A 24,901-nucleotide genomic window follows, 5' to 3' on the forward strand; every position below is an offset into this window, starting at 1 on the left:
CCTAATTTTTCCTTTAGCATGTTTGTTAGACAGTTAACCAACTTTTACCACAAGTCCAGACAGTCCACACTTCTTCAGCTGCACCTTTGATCAAATCCCAAGGCTGCCTTCTCCAGGCTTGCCTGTCTGTCTGTCTGTCCATGTAGGTCATTTGATTCCCGATGGTTGTCCATTGCTGATGCCCTTAGGTTTTCCAGCTGGCTTAGCCAGAGCCTCACGTTACCCCAGAATGCAAAGGGCTGAGAAATTCATGCTTGTTCTCCTGTCTTGGGCCATGACCAGTAATATTTACTTTTTACTTAATGGGCTAACACTAAGCTCAGAACAAATCTCCCTCTGCAGGTCCACTTATTTCTGTAGCTCTTAATCATCCCCATTTCTCTGGCTGACAGATGTGAGTTTATATATCCTGGTATTTCCATTATTGATAAATCTTGACATATGGTATGTAATATAAAATTATCCTGAAGCACCCCCTTCCATTAGAGCAGCCTCACTTAGCATTTGAGTCCATTCTGTAGTTTTCTTTGCTGACAGTAAATGAAGCAAGCATGTTAGGAGAGACAGAGTAGAAGGTCAGTTATACCAAACCTTGTAGCTTAGATGCCCTTTGTTTCGCAAACCTTGGGTATATCTCAATCTGTAGTCTCACAGAACTCCCAAAGTATGATTAAGTACACTAGTTACTGAGTGTTTTATTCAGTGATATCTCTTGTGGCATTTGCTAGTGCCTTCATTACAGTTGTTTTTATGATTGTCCTGACTCCTTGGTTTAGACTAGGATCCTTTCACGGTATTGACTGTTTTATTTAGCAAGTATTTTGCTAAATAGTATATGTTAAAAGTCTTTAAAACCTAACCTTGCTGTCAAACTGTTCATTTGATCCCTTGGGGATCTTTCTCGTGGTATTGAATTAGCCTCAGGAAAGCCTGTGTACTTTCTAGGCTAATGGCATCAAATGATGGTATAGGTATGATAGCTACATTGGCAAAACCTTGGCAGTCTCAAAACCGTTTTGTTTTTTTCCAAATGACAGTTCGCTTTTACCTTGGTTATCTTGAGTGTCAAGGGGAGAAGGGGACAATTTGGATAATTAAGCAAAGGATAGCAAGGAAGCGTTCTTTTATTAGTAATACATATTTTTGCTTGTAAAGTAGCTGTCAGAAACACTAATCATTATAATTTCAGTCAATATAGTACAGAACTTGTGTTCTTAGTAAAGTACTAATGAATATATAAAAGGGAGTGATCAAAAGATGAAGGTTTTCTTTTCCCTTCGACAGAATGATGTATTTCTTCCTGGGCATGGAAAGAGCCATTTATGTGCCCCAGTTTGGGAAGAACCACTTTGTGGCGCTTGTCCCAGCAGCCCAAAGGTTTGCCCTGTAGATGGAGTCCTGATTCTCTTTACCCGAGGTCAGCATAGCTCTCCTGTTCTGATGGTGCTGGGAAGGATGGCAGTGGAAGGGCAGTGGGGTAGATTTATAAATATTGGCTGGTTTGCAAGGTCCGTCAGACCTGCTTCTGACCTCATTTTCCTCACGCAGAAAACGCTGGAGAGATTGACATGCAGAGAGTTTGAATTTTTTTTTTTTTTTTTTTTTTGAGTCATCTGTCTGGTTGAGTTGCCACTTTTGAAAGGAAGGGGTTGCTCAATGCTGGTGGTTCTCAGAAGTAGACGGTGTTAAACAGGATATTAGATGCTTTAAAGAGAATGTTGGAGACCGATGATTATAAAAATATCCTTTGGGGATTATTTATCAGCATGAGTATTCTGCTTTTAAGGCAAGAGTCTCTGGTTTTCCTGTTTTTGTTTTAGTCATTAATAACACTAGTTAAGGGTAAAGGGTCATGCATTTTGAAAACATGAATGTTGGTGTCACATTAATGGTGCATTTCAAATCTGTAGGTTTGGTAATGTAGTTCTAGTAGAGGAACAAGGCGACGCAGTTTCGTAGCCGGGTTCTGATTTCCAAGTTCTCAACCCAGCCCTAAGACTGTCTTAACCCGTTGGCAGGTTTCTGCAAAACTTAAATCTACCAGACGAATGGCTGCTGGATGAACTCTTTGGAAGTTTTTTATTTGTAGTTTGAACTTGATTTAAACGTTGTCATGAAAAGGTTAAGAGTGTAGCTGTCTTCTATTGATTGATCCTTCTCAAATCATTCTAAATGCTTAAAAAAAAAATTAGAAATGAAGGAAAGAGAAATCTCACCTGCCTTCATGCAGCCCTGAGAGTTCCGAGACATGGGTACTGCCTTGGTTCAGCCTTGGCTGTTTGTTTACTGTCCCTAAGTGTCAACAGCCTTTGGGGTTGCAATGTTCCAGAGGAGGTGCCTTACAAGGCAGGTGCCCCTGGGCAGGTCGGAGCCTCTTGGGGCATGTGGAGGCCTCCTGAGGTAGGTGGGGGTCCCCTGAGCAGGTAGGTGCTCCCTGAGGCAGGTGGGAGCCCTTTGTGCGGGTAGGAGTCCCCCAGCAGTGTTCTCTGCAGGATGGTCCCTCTGCCGTTAAAGTTTCTGCAGAAGTTTGCCATCCCTTGCCCAATTTCAAACTGAAGGTATGAACATAGTGTTGACGTCCCAGGAAATTGTAAAAGGAACAAATGGTACTTAAATCTCCTCTGTACTACCTACATTGATCTAGAACTCAAGTTCCACCCAGCAGATACCAGTTGTTTTTGGAGGAGATGAGCGTGTAAAGGTCTTACTTAGAAAAAGACTGACACATGTTTAGTTTCTGAACCGGATTTTTTTACGATGTAATGTTTTTCCCGGAGAGACTTAGTGTGTCTCTCCCAGAGCATGACCTTTCCTCAGAAGAGTAAGCAAGCAGGAAGAGATGCCCCGTCACCGTAGTTCCTGGGGTTTCCATGGCATTGGCAGTCATTTCAGAAAGAAGGCAGACTAGAAGGTGGGAAGGGGTGTGCATGTCTTCTTTCTTCCAAAACAGTATTCCACTTAAATATTTATTCTGTAAATGAAAATTCAATAAAACTTTAACAGTTTGGACTTCTTCCAGGAAGAGAAAAGCCTAAATATAATGGAAAGCGTGAATAAATGAATATTTTAACAGAACTGTAGCCTGCTTTTAAGGCACTCAAATGTTTGTGCACACAGTGTTTCCTAATTGACGTCTTCAATCCTGGGAAAACGAATGGGTATTTCTTTAACTTTAATTTTATTTACTTAGTTTGGGATTGAACCTTGTGCCTGCTAGGCTGGCTCTGTCACCAAGTTATGCTCATCACCTAGAGTGGGGAATTTTAAACTCAGAGTAGCCAAGACGTTTATTTAGGGACAGTGCATTAAAGTTCAAAATTTTGTTTCAGTTTTAAAAACAGATTTTAACTAAGTTTGCCGCCTACGAACTTTCTCATCTCATATCCTAGAGATTGCCTTTTAACACATGGGGGAGATGAATTTCAACCCATTTTGTAGGACTGTCAATTAGTTCTTAAAAAGTTAATGGAGGAGTATTAAGGAGTTCTGTAAAAATAGACAGTGGCAAAATCAGAGACTAAGAAGGGCCGGAACATAACTGATTTGCAGGATATTGGTTTTGATAATAGAAGGATAGAGATGATCCATAGTTGATAAATGAGGCTCATTAAGTAAGGGATGATAAATGCACATGCTCCTGGCTAATAGAAAAGTCTGCACACAGATTTGACCCAGCACACAACTCTCAGATGACCTGAGTGGGGCCCTGGAGTATGTCTCTGTGGCATGACCTGGCTATCTAGAATGTAGGCATGTTCCAGGTTCACCCCAGACACTCCCAAGCCAGTATGCCTGTTGTCTGCTTCTCTGGCCAGGAGGTAGGACCTGGGAGGGGCAGAACTTTGGGCATCAGCAAGCCTGAAGGTGTGAAGGTTGGCCACTGTGTTGCTGAGGATGTTCACAGAGCCTCGGCATACATTACAGTGGCCATTTTCATTGCTTGTGTGAGGATCCTTGATTCTCAGGACCCCTCACAGCCTCTCCTACTATCTGGTTTTGGCCTCAGCACCCACAGGGTGAGCACCACACCTTTTCCTGTGCTCTCTCCCTCAGCACTGCCTCCAGGCCAGGTGGGCCCTTGGCCTCCAGGAGGCAGCAGGGGCGCTCTGCTGCAGATTATCCTCCTTTACTCGGAAATGGCTTTTAATTTACAGATTTTCACTTGGCAGATGATGGGAAGGTGCTCGTTTGTTTCCTATAAACGAGGGACATGTGACCAGCATTTGTGGACTGGTTATTTGTTTTTATATTTCTTTGGGCCTAGAAGTAACTATTTTTAATATTAACTGTCAGTTTAAGAGTTGGAATAAATACATGTATAGAAGGTTCCCACAACCAGCATTTTCTATTCTTCTGCCATACTGCAGGACTTTAGAGCGCTCGCTCTCTCTCTCTCTCTCTCTCTCTCTCTCTCTCTCTCTCTCTCTCTCTCTCCTTTTTCTTTCGCCTTCTCCAAATTGTTGTAAAATAAGTGAATGGTCTTGTTTTCCTTTGTTTGGGTCAAGAAATTTTAGCTGAAAATTGTTACTGTGTGAAAGAAGATTATTGACTCAACAAGCCTTCAATTTTCCATGAATAACACTCCCACCCCTGGCTTTGGGAACACGCCGCGCATGCATTCTATTTTAAAATACAGACTGTAATTTAAAACAGGCAGTTGGATGCCCCACTGAACTTTGTTTAAGCCTGGAATAAAGGAGAGAGAAAAGCTTTAAGCCACAAAAAAGTGGCTAAGCTTCCTCAACTGCTTTTCTTCATAATGCATCCGCTCTGTTAAAAAGCAAAGCTTGCAGGTACTATTGTCAGGCCATGCCTTGGCCCGTGTTTTACCCAATTTGAGGCTGTGGTGTGCACATCTTTTCATTTGGTCATCATTAGCCTATCCCGTGAATCCTTCCACAGTGCTCAAGAGTGTCCATTGGCCCTGGTCAGTGTGTTTGTGTATGCGCATAGTGTACAAGTTCAAAGCTTGTGTGAATGTTATTTCTGATTTTAAGTAGGTAATTTTGGCATTCTTTTATTAGGCTAATATTGTTGGTATTATCTAATAATGGTTTAAAGTTCTCTGAGCATTAAACTGGAAAGATACAAATATTAGCCACTGTACTGCTTACTCTCGGAGGTTTGCAGAGTCATTATTTGGAAGTAGTGTGCATCATCCGCCTCTTTTCCTCCTTACACAAATGACCGGCTTGTCCTGACTTGTACGGAAGGCACATTCTCTGACAGGGGAGCCTGCTCCTGCCAGTGGTGCATGGCCGCTCAGCTCAGCTCTGGTCTTGAGTCCTCCTGCCGCCCTCCTCCTCCAGCAGGATTACTGTTGCCCTCTCTGAAAACTGAGGGCGATAGACTGAGTTACCGGGAACGTCCTGTAGCTCTTCATTGTCTGTTAGAGGCCTTTCTGCAGTATTTAAGGAAAAGACAGACCGAAATGAGCTCTCACCTCTCCTTCTGGGGACAGTCACGGAACAGAACGGGGAGTCTGCAGACCTGCCTCTGCTGTGGCTCCCGATGGCCCTCCCGCCATCTTGGTGCCGTCTAATTCTGTGAGGGGAAATTTTGGCTACCAGAGAGCCAGAGACCTTATTTCGGCCTCTTCTTACAACCGGCATCCAGCAGTTCTAGAGGCTTCCCTCCTCCCTCCCTGCCGTCCCAGTGTGGGAGTCTTGGGCCTGAGTACAGGGAAGTCTAGGTAAGAGGAGGTGAGCTCACGGGAGAGCCGAGAGGTGGGCATGCATGCCAGCTGTCTTCCCGCTGCCTGCCGCAGTGGACGGTAGTCAAGAGCGGGCTGCAGGGCTCCCGTCTAACACGCGCTGTGTAAAAGCCGAGAGTGCATCCTCGCACGAGGCCCAAGGGGAGCCAGTAGATAGATAGCTTTGTGAACCGGAACCGCAAAGCTGCAGCTGGCTTGAACTTCCTGCCAGAGCCTCTGAGAACTCTCCTTTGGTTTCTAACGTCGTCAGGTGTATTACCTGTTCCAGTTAAAAGTTACCCGAGTAAATACTTTCTATTTCACAAAGATTTTATTTTTTTCTGTGTGTGTATATATGTGTGAGGAGATATATGTGAGTACAGTGCCCATGGAGTCCACAAAACCACTGGACCCCTGGAATGGGAGCTACAGCAGCTGTAAGCCAACCCAGTGTGTGTGCTGGGAACTGGACCCGGGTCTTCTGCAAGTGCAGTGTGGACTCTTCACCCCCCGAGCTATCTATCTCCCTATCCCTCTTTGCTTTTTAACTGATAGACCGTGAGTCCAGACCCGCGAGGACTACCTCTTGCCCTTCACGGAGCTCTTTCCAGAATGCCTTGTGTTTCTCTGTCTTGTACCATACCCCTTCCCCTTCCATGCCCTCCTCCCTTCCCTCTTATACCTTCCCCTCCCTCCCTTCCCTTCCCTCCCTTTCCCTCCTCTCCCCCCTCCCCACTTCCCTCCCTTCCCCTGTCCACCTCTTCCCCCTGTCTTCCCTTCCCTTTCCCCCTGCCCTCCCCTCCCCTGCCCTCCTCTCCTCCTTTGGTTTTGATTTGGGTAGTACAGTGAGTGTTGCCGTTCTTTCTTTCTTTTTTTTTTTTTTTTGGCTCACCTTACTCTAAATTTGGCTTTCTGGGTGTGTGCTGAGCAGTGACACACTTGAGCGTCCTCTATGAAGTGGGCCAGAGTGAGCGAGTCACAGTCTCCCAAGGGAAGGGTAACAGCTCCCTCCTGCTACCCCCAAACCTCTACCCTCATCCTCTTTGTGGTGTCCCGCAAAAAGGAGTCCCCTGGTATGAACAGGGGTCTTCCCTGTCTTGATTTTCCACCAATGCTGTTGGCAGCTAAGGAGATAGGGCAGCTCCCCCTCATGACTGCATTTCTGGTTGCTCTTCTGTAGTCTCCTGCATTGGAGTAAGGTTGCTTCGGAATAGTAAGTACAATATAAATATAAGTGCAAGTTTCAGCCAATGACTAGTGGAAACTGCTGGGAAAAGAAGAATCAGTACCCGGGAAGGCCTTCGACCGGGTGCTGAAGTGTAGGGATGTGAGCTGTAAAGACGCCTCCCATCGTCTTCTCTGTTTTTCTATGGTTGGAAAATGTGGCCCTTTTCGCACCCCTGGGTAAGTCAGTTGTAAGGTGCATCTGTTTTCCAAAGTCTTCATTTCTTTTTGGGGGTAGTGGCGGCATTGGTTTGGTTTTTTGAGACAAGGTCTTACAGATAGGAATTGATGCTGAAGGGATGGCAGAGTTAATGTAGCTTGAACTCCCTTTGAATTCCTGGAGGTGATGTAGGGAATATTGGAATAGATTTTGTATAAGACTGTAATGGAGTATTCCTAACATTACCCAGCCAAAGGCAGTAGCTCGGCAAGCCTCAGAAAGTAAGTGGCACTGAGAGCCGGGCAGGTGGCAGGTGGTGAGGTACTTGCCCTGCAAGTGTGAGGACAGAAGTTTGATCCCTAGCATCTGCATAAACTGGCCGGGTGCGCCCCTGTAACCCCAGTGCTGGGAGGCTTGTGGACCAGCCAGTCAGGCTGAACTGGACAAGGTCTGCGTTCATAAATTGAGGCGGGAGGTAGAACATGATTGAGGACATCTGACATCAACCCCTGGCTTCTACATGCATGTACATCCTCATCCATATGTGCACATAGACACTGATTCATGCTCATATATGTACACACACACACAAGAAATAAGTGAAGCTGTCAGTCACTCAGTTCGGCTTCATGGATCATCTCTTTGACTTTGCTTTTAGGATGGTGCCATGTAGTATCCCTAAGAAACGTGGCAACACATTGCTCTCTCGAGTAGACAGAGATTCCTTTGCATTGCTTTACTAGGTATAATTTTGATAGATTTTTGCCTCGTTTGGAGGAGTATTTCTTAGTTTAATTTGCTTCAGTTCCCCTTTGACCAAGTCCTGCAAAGGACATGCCTGGAGAGATTCTTCTCAGCTCTGAAGGATGTCTGGAGCTAGCTCCATGACAAGCATTTCCTCACCAAGGTGTGCAAGGTCCTAGGCTAGCCCTCCAGCCCTCCCTCCACTGGTTTCTTCATTCTGTATTAAGTCATTTTAGTGCCTGTGTAAAGAGAACGTTCTCTCTTTAAAGATACAAAGCCCTGGTTTTAGTAGTATTTATTTAAGTGCTGTTTTATGAGCTAAAGCTTGAACATATTATAGTCTCCAAAGACAATTAACAAACCGAGTCAGGATTAATATTAACCAGTTTACATGTGTGCATTTTATGTATTTAATTTGATGCAGATTTTGTCTGTTTTGAGCTCAGATTCCCAGATGTAGGAAGTTGCCGGTGGTTGGAACCTTGGGTGGTGGCGTCACTTTCTAGTCTGGCTTATTCTCCCCGCCTGGCAGCTCCTCCAAGCACCCATGCTACACACGTTACCATATGGTACCCTGCCAGCTTTCACACTCAAAACTGGGCTCACCTCCTTTGAAGTACAACTATTTTGCCAAAATATTTTCTTAGTTCCTACACTTAGGCTTTTCTTAGCATCCCTGAATGTTGACATCTTCAATTAGGGCACAGGCTCTCTCTGAAAAATTAAATTACATTTAACAATCAGCTACTGATTGCCTCTTATGCCTAAATGGGTGTGTTAGATGTAAGAATAATAAAATAAATAAGTGAAAGTTTTAATTATGTCATTAGTTTTTGATGAGTGTTACTAGTATTTTATTCTGAGACAGTGTCTCCCTGTGTAGTCCAGGCTCACTTGAAGCTCTTGACAATCTCCTGCCTCAACCTCTCTACTGTTGAGCAAACAGGCATATGCCACCGTGCCTTGTTTCATGTTGTTAGACCTCCCGTCGTCAGACATCAGCAGGGACACCTCTTCTGAGGACTCCTGTCATTTGTCAGTTTCTAACGTGTTCCCTCATCTTTTGTGAACCGTCTGCATGCAGTTCTAGAGTCCTCAGCCCATGCGATTTCACAAAAGTCTTTTCCTGTTTTGTAGAAGTCTTGGCAGTCGAAGAGCAGCGGCTGCCCCAACATTCTGCCTGTCGCCTTTCATTCGAGACATCGTGCAGTGTCACTTTGTCCTGAGTTTTGTGGAGGGACAGTTCATCCCTTGCCTGTGTAGCCCCCGAGTACCTTTCTTGACCGATTTCCTGCAGATTTTCTTATTTTTATTATTGGTTGACTTTTTAAGGATAAAGACAAGCTACTAAATCCATCTTTCATGCATTCTGGTCAATTTGTGGTTAATCATTTTTAAATGTGTGCCAAGCTGGTCTTAGAGATGCCGTCTGTAGTCCCAGCCACCGTGGATTCCTCGGTAGGAGTATGTAAGCCCAGGAGTTCAAAACCAACTTGACCAGTATACAGTTATAGTTAACAAAACGTATGCACAGGTACCGTCAGGTTTATGGCCTAGAAACTTCATCTTTAACCCCTTGTATGTGTGTGCAACAGACCTCGTACCAACCCTGGCTGGATACATGGCAACAGCTCCCGCTTGCTGAGTTCCCGGAGCCTGGAGGTGGTAGCTCAGCAGCTCTTTCCTAGGAGCAGGAGCGCCTCTAGAAGACAGACCACCTAAGCACTCCCGAGGCCGGAGTCCCCTGACTCCACGCTTTGGCCCAGCGCTAAGGCCCTGTGGAGTCTGCTTTGACTCTGCATTCTAGTTTTTGTTCACACAGAAGAAAACACAGACGAGAAAAATAATACTAGAGAATTTATGGTAAAATCAAATTTCCTAGAAATGTCTAATTTTTTGGGTTTTGTTTTGTTTTGTTTTATTTTTTGAGACAGAGTTTCTCTGTGTAGCTTTGGATCCTTTCCCCAAACTCATTCTGTAGCCCAGGCTGGCCTCAAACTCATAGAGATCCTCCTGCCTCTGCCTCCCGAGTGCTGGGATTAAAGGCGTGCGCCACCACCGCCCGACGAAATGTCTACCGTCTACCTTTTTTGGTTTGTTAAACCACCAAAGCCGAAGTCCTGGTGGGTGTGGAGTACTGATGAAGAGGCGGAGTCCATTAGGGTTCATGTCACAAAAACTAGGCCTAAGAAATTGCAGCTATGGTTTAGACAGTTGAAATGCACTGATGATTCCAGAACGTTCTGCTGAGCCCCGTGCTCCAGCGTGGTTGTCAGGTGGGGCCTGGTGACGGCAGCTGTGACGGGGGTCACCTTGCCTCGTGCTCTCTGCCTGTGGTGTCAGTGAGTATAAAATGGTGCCTAGAGGGAGCGGAAGTAAGTGGGTAGAGATCAACGTGGCTTGCAGTGTAGTGCGCACTCAGTGAACTTCCTAGATGGCTCTGAAGAGTCTCTAGGCTTCAGCAGGTGGTGCCACGCTACCACAGTGGCCCTCTAGCCAGCTGTGATGGGTGGCAGGGCTGTAGCGTCAGCTGAGATGGCAAGTCAGGCCCTAGACCCGTGCACTTCTAAGTTAGGTGCCCAATGGCAACTCTTAATTTAAAATGTTCTGTGGAGCCAGGAGTGGTAGCAAAGGACTACAGACTCAGGGTGTGAGAGGCATGGCAGGGGTTAGGACTTCAGAGCCAGGCTGGCTACACGGTGAGTTCCAAGCCATTCCGATCTAGAAGATCCCACCTCAGCAATGAAAATAATTACAATCTGTATGTGTGCGTGCATGTGTGTGCATGTAGTAAGCCCCTGTGCGCATATGCATGTTTATATACATACATATGCACAAGCATGTATTTGGGGGTGAATAGGCTATCTATTAGTAATTTATTAAGTACTAACCCCACTTACTTGGTCTCTTCTCTTTCATCCCAGTTGTTCGGATGGCATTAAATAAAGGCACTGCTTTGGGGTGTTTGGAACTCACACCCTGGGATTTCTCCTCTCGGTTCTCAGTCAGTGCTGCTCCATCTGATTTAGTTATCGGTGTTTAACCCCAAGGCCCCTTGAAAATTCTTGGGGAGATTATGGAGGAAGTGAACATAGACAGACACATTTCCCCTTTTCTCCACTTTTTAGTGGCCGGCCACCTGTGGTGTCCTTGGTGTCACGGTCAGCTTAAATCTACTTTCCAATTATCTGAAAAATCTACTGTTCACTGTGACAGAATGTGTAAAGCACAATGCATACCTCTCACCCTCCAAATTATGCTATTCTAATAGAAAGTGCAGTCCAGGTGCTCCAACTTAATGATCGAAGATTGGGAATCATTTTCCTCACATAAGTGTATAAAAGTGTATTGGATGGAGGATTTTTCTTGCAACTGTCCATTGTTGCTTTTTTTCCCTGAGAATTAGAGAGAAATTTGTTTATTTTTGTGTAGATCGATGCCACCTTTAATGGAGAGAACCCTGGTGTGGGAGAAGAGCTCATCCCCCGGTGTTTGAGTTTAGGATGGGTAACCAACCCCGTACTTCTGGACAGGTCGACCTAAGTCATGTGTTCATATCAACAACAGTTGCTCTAAGTGATTACAGTTTGTCCAGGGGGAAAGAGGAAAGCAGATAAGCCAGGATGATGTAGTCACCACGAAAGGCTGCCAGATCTATAGCTATATTCCCAGCCACCATGGCGAAGAGGGAAATTTGAAGTTGTATAATTTTTAATAAAAAAAAATCAAAGCATGTTAGTGAACTTAATGTTATATGATTTTGTAGAAGGGAATGTTCTGTAAAGAAACATCAACTACTCCTGGGAAAATCATGAAAACAATGTCCAAATAGAGGCTTGTTAGTGCACTGTTAAAAAGGTGACTCCATGTTACTGGGGACAAGTATGTGGGCCTAAGTTAGACCTTGTCACCTACATGAATGAACAACTGTTTTTTTCCTAGAATTTGACTAAATCTAGAATTTTACAAATCTGGCAATTGTGTCCAAGGGAGTGGTTTATTAAGCCCATTCTTACATCTCACGGTGACATTTAAAATAATTCCCTTGATCATAAACATGTAGCAGAGCAAAAACTCACTTCACAAAGAAGGAGCTGAATCACAGTGTGTTTATAATCTGACTTTTCTTTGGAGACAGGTGTGAAGGGACGTAGTTTTCTGTAACTTGACATTTTCTGCTCTGTTTCCTTGGGAGAAGTTGGCTTATCCCTTGGTTATAAAATTGGGGGGACAGTGGCAGCTAGACCTCCAGATACCCTCATCCCCTGCAGAGGTGACAAGATTTGTACGTTACTTTTCATGCACCTCAGGACCTGGGTGCATTGTCAGGTCAGAACTCTGAGGAGAACTGAAGGCTGTCTGTCCAGCTCTCCTCAGGGGAGACTCCGCTGGCCTAACCGCCCTGTCTCCACCCCCGGGAGAAGTCAAGGGAAGCAACTCGGTCTCCAGGTACACTCTAAAGGGTCCCTGCTTCTGGCCCTTTAAGAGAGGGTTTGGACAGCAGCCCTGACGGAAACCTTGGTTCTTTCTCTTGTGTAGGGGCCCTGGGCTGCCTTTCCAGGCTGTGAAAGGGGCAACTCTCTGCTGCTCCTGTTTTTGTAGGAAAACTAACTTCTAATTTAAGATTAGACCTATACAACAAAGTGAATTTAGTACACATTGTGTATGTCCTTATAGTCAGTAACATTATAATGAATCTGTCTTTGTTCATTGGCCTATCTTAATTACGTTACTAACTTCAAGTAAAAGAAAATCCTACTATTTCTTTGAAAAGACTTTCGGAATGACCTTAGCTCCGACATAATTCTCCTGGATTTCCATGAGTGCACTTGTTCAGAACTCAATGCTTTTTAAGTTCTGGGACTCTTCCTTTGAGTATGGTTCAGCTGGGTTACTGCTGGGCCATCCTTACTCATCTGCCATGTTTTTCAAAAGCCCGCACCTTACACACTGGCAGCTCACTGTTCCTGCCTTTCCCGTGGACTGTGCTGCGTTTGGGTGGCTGGAAAGAAAAGCAGCTGGGACAGGGCAGGGGTCCCCCCAAGGCCCGTGAGGTGGGTGCAGGCCCACTCCCAGCCCGAAGCAGTCTCAGGCCTGCTGAGTAGTGGTCATGGAGGTGACTGCAGGCCCTCTGAACACCAGCCGATCCTCAGTCACTCCCAATTTGAGTGAGAAAAAGGTGGTGGGAGAAACTGTTTGTATTTTCTCCGGGGAGCTAGGAGGAAGCGAAGCGGAGGCCTGCACTGTGAAATTGAGATCCCCCCTGTTTACTTTTGGCTTTATCCCGATCCCCTGGTGCAGTTGTGTGGTGCAGGCCTCCCCCAGGAGTCCGAGACTGTGGTACAGTCCGCCTCGTAACCTTCCTGGGTATTTTTATAATTTATCATCAGCTGACACGGCCTGGGTAGAATATTCCTACCACTCCCTCTGGCTGCTGGAAGTCTGAAATTACATCTTTGTCTTTGAAGTCAGGCATACTGTTAGCGTTGCTATGGTGACTGGGCGGGTAATGGCCTTGGCAGACAGGGGATTGGTATTTAGCATTTAAACGCTGCTGTACACAGGGCCTTGCTTTTTAGAGTGGTTACTGAAGTCTTCCCTTTTAGTAAATGTTTAAAAATTACATTTTTACATGGTCTTACTAGATTAATAGTCATGGTTTATTTCGTTTTAACTGCAAGGATAAAAGCATTATTCCATTAAATGGGTAGCTTTTTTCCTCTCTTTTGGTTTATGCATTATTAACACAGGCTTTCCTGTTTTGCTTGTAACATTTTATAGGCTTTTTCAAACATGCAGTCAGATCTGCTCTGTTGCTCCTTTAGTTTTTGGATTAACCCATTTCCTGCTTGATCCCTTCACAATCTCAGAGGGAGCAAGTTCCCGCGAACTCAGCTTTAGACTCTGAAGAGTCAAGTTGGTTTTTTTGTTTTGTTTTGTTTTCGTTTTTGTTTTTTTAAAGCTGTGTTTGCAGTGATGGCTGATTAGCTGTTCTGGTGAATCGTAGCGGGAACTTGATTGGAAAATGCTTTTCTTGTAAGACCTCACTGAATGCCCCTTCTGTCCTCTATCCTCTCACGACTGTTTGAAGGACAGAAGTGCGTCGCAGTGTGTCACTCTGGGGAGAATCGGACATTGGAAAGGTTTCAGTTGATGTAACTTTGAGAGTGATATGCTTGACTTTTAAATCTACGTGGGGATAGACTGTGTGCTTATACACACACGCACACACCACACATGTCACACACATACACACAGGCTCACCACCTCCATGATTTTAGACTTGTGACTACTTTGTTATGGGAGATAATGACTCTTTAGACTCCAGGCATCCAATTTCTACTTGCTTGATCCATAAATTGCTTCTGACACCATGGCCTTATGATAGAGAATCATCACTTGATTAAATATTTTTCCTAGGTAACGTAAGTTAGTTAGGGGATCCATCTTTATATTATCTTGATGATTCTTTGGATCTGAGTTCCATTTCTGCCTTTTTCACCCATACAAAACAAATCAAAGTCCCTTTTTTACATGAGGGCTGTTCCAAGCATTTGAATATTTTTTTCTCTTTTGTTTTCACAAGGCTAACTAATTCCTTTAACTCTTACCCCTTTGTGTGTTTCCAGCTCCCTCCTTCACCATTACCCACCTCTTCTCTCAAATCAAAAGGGTTTCACTGTGTTTCCCAGGCTGGGCTTGGATTGGGGGCTCAGGCACCCTTCCGCCTCACTCTCTGTTGTGAGCAGGACCCCACTCATCCTCAGCTCCTCTCACCTTCCTCTGGGCCCTAGGTTCTCTGACGCGCCTCTGTTTGTCTAAGTTTCTCCAAGTGTGATGTCTGCAACCAGACTGCGTATCCAGAGGTGCGTTATGGTGCACATGAGGAAAGTGAACGGAGCCAGCCGCTGTCTCCCACTCCTGTCCTCTGAGAGACTGCTTTGACGGTATGCACCTGTCCTGTCCCCAACTGGAGTGTTCTGGATGACACACTGTCTGGTTGTATAGAACACCATGCAAAATCTTGCTAACAAGTATTAAGATACTGAATCTGATGCCCGTTGTATTTAATGTGATTCTTAGATTTGTGGCATTTGTAAATTCACATCTCATAATAAGTGTTACAGCAAGTCACGTCAGGCTAGGGACAGAACTGTCAACACTGATTCCTGATGCTGTTACCCAGGTGTAGTGAGTCTGGAGCTGACCGTGTGTTCTGGGTGTCTGTCACCCACTGGAACTGACCGTGTGTTCCGGGTGTACATTACCCACTGGAACTGACTGTGTGTTCCGGGTGTCTGTTACCCACTGGAGCTGACCGTGTGTTCCGGGTGTCTGTCACCCACTGGAGCTGACCGTGTGTTCTGGGTGTCTGTTACCTACTGGAGCTAACTGTGTGTTCTGGGTGTCTGTTACCCTCTGGAGTTGGCCGTGTTTTCTGGGTGTACATTACCTATCAGCTCAGCACAGTCCTAAGAGACTTTAACCATCTGGGAATCTTGAACAAAGCAGGTTGTAGTTGGCATCTGTCTGTGTTATGTAGGCTGTTTTTCAAAAACTATTCTTTGTGGATTACACATGACTTCATACATGAGACAAGTATGAAGGCTAACAATTAGAAGTTAAATGTAATTTTGTGGTTGAGACGGTCATACCCTCTCCAAACTGAGTTTTCGCAGTGAAAAAGAAAGCCCGGCGTTTCCAGTTCACTGATGTTACTGCACTGGGGAGTCAGCCTCATCCCCTCCCAACGTGCGGAGGAGCAGCTAAGCTGAACGTCAGTCAGGAGAACCTGAGTCCTTTGCTAGCTGGGTCCCAGAAGCAGCTTGTATGTCAGTCGGTCAAGATCCAGGATGCTGTCCCTGGTTTGGGGGCCTTTGAAATAAAACAGTTGTCATTTGAAGGGGCATCTGGCTTTAAGGGAGAGCACTGCTGGTCACTGTCTCCATTAGGCTTTCTATTGCTGTGATAAAGACCATGACCAAGGGCAGCTTGGGGAGGACAAGGTTTATTCCAGCTTACAGTTCCACAGCATAGTCCACCACTGAGGAAACTAGGGCAGGAGCTTAAGCAGAGCAGGAACCTGGAGGCAGGAGCTGATACAGAGGCCATGGAGGGGTGCTGCTTACTGTCTTGCTCCTCATGGCTTGCTCAGCCTGCCTTTTTATAGACTTCAGGACCACCTGCTCAGGGGCGACCTACCTACAACAAGCTCGGCCCTCTCACATCCATCATCAGTCAAGAAAATGCCCTACAGGCCTGCCCACAAGTCAGTCTGATGGGGCATTTTCTCAGTGGAGGTTCCCTCTTCCATAGTGACCCCAGCTGGTGTGAAGTTGACAGAAAACTACCCAGCACAGCCACCTAGGCCCTTGACCTCTCCTATTAGGGAAGTCACCGAGGCAGCAGGGGTGGAACTCTGTCTCTTCCTCGTCTCTCTGTCTTGGTACTTCATCTGACAGTTGCCTCAGTTTTCACCTCCTGTTGCCAGCCGCACTGGTACCTCCCCAGGTCTGATCAGGGCCTGGGTACTGCAGATCTAGATCCCGGGAAGATGTGTAAATGCAGCAGCCTCAGGACACCAGGCTCGCCTCCTGGCTGACCACGGCTTGGGGAGGGCGAGCTGAGTGGCCCACGCAGGAGGACTTCCTTTGCCTTTTATGTCTGTTTATCGTGGCCTGGATCCTTTCATGTGTTCTTAGAGGGAAGCACGTGGTTTCTGCTTAGCCTTTTAATATGCTGCCTCACCCTTTCCGCTCCACTCTTCAGAAATGGGATGGAGTAAGTTTTGGAGATCAGTACCTGGGAAGCAGAACTTAAAGATCTTCAGTCACTTTCATAGACTGAGGTTTGTTTGGTGGCAGTTGGGACATAATCCTCTGCACGTGCTCTCTAGCAACCTGACCCTCTGTGGCCGACAGGAATCCCTACAGACTGGTGACCACTGAAGCGTCTCTGTGGGCTGAGGGATGGCAGGGCTCTTTCTCCACTGAGGTTTGATGCGAGTTCCCAAACATGTCTAGCATCCTTCTTCTGAAGGGAAAGGAGAAGACACAGTTTACTGATGAACATTGCCCCAACTGTGGATTTGCAGTGCAAAGATCAGTACACCGAGGTGCTTATGGAAAGTGGTTCCAGGATGCCCACAAGTGACAGAATCCGTACACACTTGGCTTCCTTATATAAATATATTCTATACACATCTCCCATATGCTTCAAAGTATCTCTAGGTTACTCCCAGTACCAACTGCAGTGTAAGTGCTGTGTGGACAGTTGTTACAGTTGTTATACTATGCTATTTAGGGATGATGATGAGGAGGAGGACATAAAGCCTATAATGTCCAGTGCTAACCCAGTTTTTCCCCAAATATTTTGACCTGCGCTTGAGTTTATGGATGCTGAAGTCTGACTGCATGAGGGCCTGTAGGCGTTTCTGGACAGTCTAGATCAGCATTGTCCAAAAAATACTCTGTGCAGTGGTAAAAATAGTCCGTATCTGTGGAATGTGCATGACTCCATATATGAGCCACTTGACGTATGATGGTGTTGAGTGTTTGAACTATGGTTAGTTGGAGCTGATTTCCAACTGTTGGATTTGAACAGACACCTGTGTTGTGTGGCTGCCATTCTATGCAGCACAGCTGTAGGGTATAGATGCTTTCTGTTCAAGATCTTTGTACAAAGTGGGTTGGTTTTTTTTTTTTTTGGTCAGAATAAGAAAGTTGCTTACATTAAGACTCTCAAGTTCTTGGTGTGCAAACTGCTGACTTGAAAAGCATTCTGAACTAGCATGCAGCTATACAAGACTAAAGGAGGCAGAAGGGACAGATATATTTTAGATGTAGAGGGTTTTATCTATTATCTATTGCAGGGTTTTGGCATGTGGGCTGAACACCAGGACTTCAGTTGTAAGAATAATTGTGGTGTATAACTAAGAGCTGGGACTTGAATACTGTTGCATACTCCAGCAAGCTTCTGTGTTTAGTGTCTCTCTGCTTGCTGATTTCTCTGAATTTTCAGTTGTGCGTATTTAACAGAAATAGTTCTTACAGAGGTGGGCACCTTAAGGGTATTTCCTGAATGTCCTCACCACCTCCCCTACTCTTATACACAAGGAGGCCAAGTTCAGCCAAGGCCGACTCCAGGTCAGACAGTAGCATAGATGCAGGGTGGGGATAGAGGGTGTAAGGCTCATCTCTGCGTGTGTGTGTGTGCTGTGTGTGTGTGTGTGCGTGTGCGTGTGCTGTGTGCGTGTGCTGTGTGTGTGTGTGTGAGAGAGAGAGAGAGACAGAGAGAGAGACAGAGACAGAGACAGAGATTGGGACTGGAGTGTGGGGGCTTGGGCTTAGCTCTGTGGTCCTGGTTCTCAGCACCACCTTGGTGATCAAATAAAATTATCTTAAGGCTTTCACCTAGTGTGCTTATTTAGGTGTCTGTGGGCATGGGTAAAAGACAGAGAGGCCTTTCCCCCCATGGGTCCCAAGTAATTGTGTGTTTGAGCTTGAGAGCAGGTGACATAGGAATTTTTTAAAATATATATTTTGTTTGTATTGTAATTTTTATTTTTCCTCTGTCCTTCTCTCACATATTATATCTTGACAATAGTTTCCCCTCCCTCCACTCCTCCCAGCCGCACTCCTTTCCTCTCCCCCAGATCCTCTCCTCCTCCATTTCCCTAAAAAAAAAAAGACCTTCCAAGGATATCACCTGAACACAGCATAACAAGTTAATATAAGACTAGGCACAAATCTCACATCAAGGACTGTACTAGGCAACCCGGCAGGAGGAAAAGGGTCCCAAGAGCAGGCAAAAGAGTCAGAGACAGCCCACTCCCACTCTTAGGAGCCCCACAAGAACCCCAGCTACACAGCCATTAACATATATGCAAAGGACCTAGCTCAGTCCCATGTGGGGTTGCTTCAGTCTCTGTGAGGCCCTGTGTAAGCCGGCTTAGTTCTTTCTGGGGCAGTGTTCTTGTGTCCTCGACCCCTCTGGCTCCTACAATCCTTCCTCTCCCTCTTCTGTGGTATTCCCCTGGCTCCACCTAGTGTTTGGCTCTGGGTCTCCGCAGCTGCTCCAGTCAGTTGATGAATAACATGTGTCTGGAGACAGTTGGGTTACAAAGGGCAGTGGGAGTGCTGGCCTTTAATCCTGGGCACTCAGGAGACAGAGGCAGGAGGATCTCTGAGTTAAAGGCCAGCCTGGTGTACAGGGCAGAGGAACTTTTAAGGCCCCGACTTTTAGGGCCCAGTTCCCCTTTGCTAGCCACTTGAAAGGAGAGATTGGATGGAGCAGGTGCTGCTAATGAAGCTGTTATGCAGCTTGCCTCACCTCCGTCACAGCTGAGCTCGAATCTCCTGGGGATGCTACAGGGTGCTGCCTGTCCCTGTGTCAGAGCAGTCTCCCGGCTCACCGCTCAAGTGTCCTGAATGTTCGGACAGTCTCCCGGCTCACCGCTCAATTGTCCTGAATGTTCGGACAGTCTCCCGGCTCACCGCTCAAGTGTCCTGAATGTTCGGACAGTCTCCCGGCTCACCGCTCAAGTGTCCTGAATGTTCGGACAGTCCAAGAACTGTGTTTTGTACTAGGAAACAATGTGGTTGGGTAGTTTGAATGTATACCTCAGCGTTTCCAATTCGACTGCTGTCCCCCAAATTCCATGTGGGCTCGTGGCCACTCATTTTCCCATGCTACAGTTTACCATGCTCTACGGAGCCTGGCTGGCTGGTGGTGACAGCAGGAAGTTACATCTTTCTATTGCTAAATTCCTCCCCCGTCAGAGAAGAAAAACACAGAAATGTGAAATAAGTTTCTCTATATCCGCTTGATTCCACGGTGCACAAATGGATGGCTTATTATTGCTAGATGCTCATATTCATTCCATTTCTAACCCTAATTCCCTTTATTTATGAAGTGAGGAGAATTGAGTTCATTTTGTTAAGCAATTCCTAAGCCCTTGTGGTGTGTTGTTATGAAGGATACATTCCTAGTGTGAAGAGTTGCAGAGTCCCTCAGATGGAGACACACTTTTCAGCAAATACATTTCCTAATAATGTCCATTATTATATCATACATTATATATAATACTGTAATGATGTATTTGCCTCATTTCCATGTTCTCTGAACATCTCCAGCATTTCTTTTGAATAATTTCTATTTTTAATTGTACCCTGACTTTCTTCAATTATTTGGATAATTTCGGTTTTAAAAAGTGCTACTAAACCCAATGAATTATTGCCGTCCAGCTGGCAAGGCACAACAGAAGAAGATGAGGTCAGGAAGACTGGGAGTCAGTTGCTAATGAAGCAGAGTACTCTGAGGTGAGCAGAAAATAAGGAAGTCCCTTCCCAACTCCTCACCTGCTTGTTATTTGGGATTTTTCAGTTCAGTAAAACCACTCACCACTTAGTGTGCCTCAATCTAAACATAAACCCTGAAGACTTTAATTAGCGCACTTCTGTTAAGATAATGAGGAGGTTATTAGATGAGACGATGGGACTCACAGAGGAAGCTGCAGCCCCAAATATACCCGTCCTCCATCCGTAGGTGCAGCGCCATGCTTGGGGGTCTACACGTGAAGGGCCAGCGTGGAAGGCTGGAGGGTAAGGCTCCGTGCACAGCCTGACCCTAACTGTCTTTTGAAGGAGTGGGTGCGGCCTCTCACTTCTAGACAGTTGTGATAAAGATCCGGCAGTACTTAGTGTGATGAACCTCTATCAGGAAAAACGACATTTGTAGGGTCAATTATCTGACGACTCCTGTGCATCAGAGTCCTTATACATACACAGTCAGTTTGACAGACAGACCCTCACCACCTCCCCAGAGTAAGGGACTGCCACTTGGACCACCATACTTTTCTTCCTCTGTGGCCAAAGAGGTCTGCATTCCTGTTAGGTCTCCTGTGGCTGCCTGAGTTTGTTTCCTGTTCAAGTTTTCATTCAGAAAGATCTTAGAAGCTTGTCCACCCCTGATCTCACCCAGAACATTCTGCACATTCTAAACTACTGATGTGGTTATCTTTAAAACCAACATTTCACTTGCTTTTACACCATTTCTCATTTTCTTTCCTTAACAACCTAGAAATGTCTCGTTTTGACAGTGAATCAAGCTCTGTACCTGTGTGGTATGGTGTCTGTGTGAAGGATGCCATTTGTTGACTCATAGTAATCCTCTGAGTGCTGATACATAGATTCTGTTCTTGAAATTGTGCATTGTGGTTTATAATAAACCAAAAAATGTGGTTTCATTTTGGTAGTTGTGTTAGTTCAAACAACAAGAAATAATGTATACAAACTTTATTGACAAAGTGATGTCTTTAAAAAGTGCTATTTATGTTTGTGAACAAATGTTTTTCCTCTGTAGGAGTCTGGTTGGATGTTGCCTAGAGTACCACAATACAGCTGCTTGCTAACTTCAAAAGCAAAGCAACATTTCATTGCTAATCCCTGTATTGCATTCTTACTTAGAGGGGCAATTTGTCAAGTGGGACAAGCCCTCAAATTACTCTTTGCAAGAAGCCCCAAAAGAAATAAGTACAATGGCATTCATATTTAGCTAAACCACAGCCTTAGAATTGCACACTCACTCTCCCATCTTTCCTTAGAATTGCACACTCACTCTCATAATTCCTTAGAATTGCACACACACACATGCTCCTGTTCTTTTTAGGATGTGAGTTTAGAGAGATGGTTCTGCTAAGCAGCCGACTTCCTGAGCGTTATGAACTGAAGCAGCAGGAAGTACATAGGTAGACCTTGCTGCTTCCTGTCTAGGTAATGGTGCCACTGAAGAGCTCGCAGAGTAGCACGCCTTTTTCCTGTGTTGGGAAAGGAAAAGAGCTGTAAGGTGGGACATTGGTCACCAAGCTGAAGATTCATGTGTTCTCACAGGAAAGGAAGAAGGCAGCTTCGAACTCCAGCCCTTAGCTTTGACAAGAGCCCTGTGCTGTTTACCACCGCAGGAAAGTTACAGCACAGTGTGTTCGGGACCCATGATGCTCATGCACTGCATCCGAGTGCCTGGCACACTGGACCATTCAGTTGAAGTCGAGATACTAAAGTCCAGTTTTCATTTCCATGAAGTCCTCTGTAGGGACCAACCATTTGTGCATGTCATTTCAGCATGTTGGGAACAAGAGGCTTCACACTTGGGGTGTGTGATTTGGAGAGTAAAGTGAAAGACGTTGACTTGACTATTCATTCCACTTCGTGCAGCAGTGGTATCCTGGCCACAGATGCCAGCTGATACCTCTGCACTCCAGAACATCTTCTGGATCCCCACAGTGGCACCTGCTCTCAGCCTTTTACTGCATCTTGGCTCCTTGATCTCCTTGATAGAAGATCAACATGGTTCTTAAAAATGTTTGATGATTAGGCAGAGGAATGAGACCCCTGTGCAATGGATCTCGCCCTCTGCTTCCTGTGACTGATGATACCTAGCTAGGATTTTTGGTTGTTTCTTGAAGTAGAAATAGATAGACACACAAGGCAAGGGAACTGGTGTCTTATTTACCTAGGAATATATTTCTTAAAAAGAAAATCTGTGTTTTGTACCTCCCAAAACACAGGTACCTCATTTGGGTAAGGCGGAGCTTGCCCCTTCTTTATAATGAGAAACAAAACAAAACAAAAGTCTGCACTGACTGCTTTTTCAGAGTAACTGTGTGTATGCATGTGGACATTTTTAGAAGTTGACACATTCATGTGCATTTTCTGGCCTTCTGTGTGATGCTTAAGTGCATGGATACATAGATTCAAACATGTTTTTAAAAAGGTGAATTCCTTTCAGATGTAAAGCCCCTTTGCTCTCCTTAATATTTCTAAAACTTGGAAATAAAGCCTCATTGCTTCCAAGTTTCAATTTTTTTTCTTCTTTTTTTTTCTTTAGAAAAGACTGTTTCAGAACGCTGTGCCTTTAACTGCTGTAATTGATTTTCATAGGTTCTGTCTGTTTCGGGGGCTTGCACTTTACCCGGATTCACCTTAGAGGTTGTGCTTGGGCCTGTGCACAGATAAGGGGTGTAGATCGGAGAAGCAGAAGGAGCTGTAGTTTTCTCCTTAGAAATGGCTGCTGTTTGTGTATGTGTAAGACATATGTGTTCCTGTAAAGTTGGGATCACTGTTTTCTGTATGATCCTCGAGTTGTCTCTGCATATATTTATACATTGTCTCTTTTAGAAAAACTGATTTTTTTTTAATACTGTTTGTTTTATTGCTTGGGAATTTTAGCATCTTCTGCTGTCAAACATAGTTTTAATCGTCTGCATAGTACTCGTATGGAGTAAGCCTCTGTGGAAGCAAATATGAATGTACTGTTTGAATTGTAGCTGGACACTCTTACTTTGATCTTTAACATTCATAGTGATTCTTAGCCATCTGAAAATTTCAGAGTATTTTTTTAAGAAGAACAATCAAATTTTACTAAAAAAAAATCTTTTATGAACAAAAATGGCTCTTTAGGAGGGAAAACAACTTTTGCTCATATATTATTTATTTGAAATTCTTGTTTACAGAAATTGCACGATATTTATTTGATATTTATTTCATAAAACAGAAATGTTTGTTTGCTTATGAGGTGGCTCCTGAGCACGACTGACTGTATTCTCTGGTGTGAACTGTGCATGGCTTGAAGCCTCTGCTTCCACGTTCAAATATGGCTGCCAGGTAGGGAAGGCAGGGAGCTGTGGGGCAGTTTCCCTTCTATCCTTAGCCTGTTTATCACTGACAGCAGTCAGAATGACTGCTTCCTGGCCAGCCATGTAGGATGCTTCCCACACACACCTGGCATTCAGGGACTCAGCTGCCCATCCTGTTAGCTCATCTCGACCTACAGTTGTTGGCTACTGTAGTCAAGCTGTGAAGCTTCTGGAACTTCCATGACGTCAGCAGTGTGGGACTCAGACTGACCTTGTACCGGGTGCTGAGTCAGCTCTCCTGCACGCTTCCCGTTAGCGAGCACTCAGGCTCATTTGGAGGATTTATTCGAGTCCTCTGCTGACACCTTAGAGATCACTCTGTCTACTGGACAGAGCCAAACCGAAGCTAATGGTCACGTGTGGCCTTTGAGGCCAAAAATCTATCTAGTTTTTCTTCTACCCCTAGTTAAAAAAAAGAAAAAGAAAGGAAGAAAGGAAGGAAGGAAGGAAGGAAGAAAGATCTTTGTGTTCATGTGCTGAGACTGTCAGGCAGGCTAATTTGATTTTCTGTGTGGGGACTATTTGAGAGAAACATGGTTTTTTAAATTCTTTTTTTTTTTTTTTTTAATATGAAACGCTTCACAAATTTGGGTGTCACGCTTGCACAGGGGCCATGCTAATCTTCTCTGTATCGTTCCAATTTTAGTAACGTGCTGCTGAAGCAAAACTGTTTGAAATTCTTAATGATAGATAATTTTTGTTTGTATTCAGTCAATAGAATGTGTCTCTGGATTAAAAATTGTAAGTTTGGAATTATTACTGATGTATAAAAAGGAAGATGATTATTAAACCATCTGTTTGTCTAATTTAATTTTATTTTTAATATGTGTATGTGTGTGGATCTATGTACACTTGGGTACAGGTTCCCACAGAGGCAAGAAGAGGGTATCAAATCCCCTGGAGCTAGAGTCACAGGTAGCTGGAGGCTGCCCAATGTGGGTGCTGGGGATCGAACTCAGGTCTTCTGCAAGAACAGCAAGTGGTCTTCACTGCGAGCCTTCTCTCTAGCCCATAGACCACCTTTTTGCCAGCTTCACCTCAGTTGATGTACAGCTTTTCTTACACGAAAGGGTTCCTTTTTTCATTAATATTTTTGGGAGACATACTAATATTTTATTTGTCCTGTGTGTGTGGTCTGTAAAGGTTTTGCTTTGGGCATATGGAGAAAATCATCCCTTGATTTGTCTTTAGTTGAGCTTGTAGGAAATGAAAAATTGTATAAACAACCTACGTATCAATGTAGATGAGGTGCTAAATAAATTGTAATAAGCACCAGAGGCCATCCGAATGTGTTAATCTCCAGGCTGTGTGATGATTTTTGTGTTGTGAAAGGTTAGCTTTTAAACTGCAGGACTTAATTACTTTTCAAATGAATATTTCATAGCAG

The 24,901-nt window shown here is 44.8% G+C and overlaps 1 protein-coding gene and 1 non-coding gene across 2 annotated transcripts in view; one reads left to right on the forward strand and one right to left on the reverse strand.

Annotated features, from left to right (window-relative positions):
• Arid1b (AT-rich interaction domain 1B) overlaps positions 1–24,901 on the forward strand; it is a 382,103-nt gene that overhangs the window by 144,128 nt on the left and 213,074 nt on the right.
• Positions 24,078–24,181, reverse strand: LOC114706276. Its single transcript, XR_003736505.1, has one exon. It is a non-coding gene; the product is annotated as a U6 spliceosomal RNA (small nuclear RNA).

This window comes from Peromyscus leucopus, chromosome 8a, assembly GCF_004664715.2.
Source record: "Peromyscus leucopus breed LL Stock chromosome 8a, UCI_PerLeu_2.1, whole genome shotgun sequence".
Lineage (NCBI taxonomy): Eukaryota > Metazoa > Chordata > Mammalia > Rodentia > Cricetidae > Peromyscus > Peromyscus leucopus.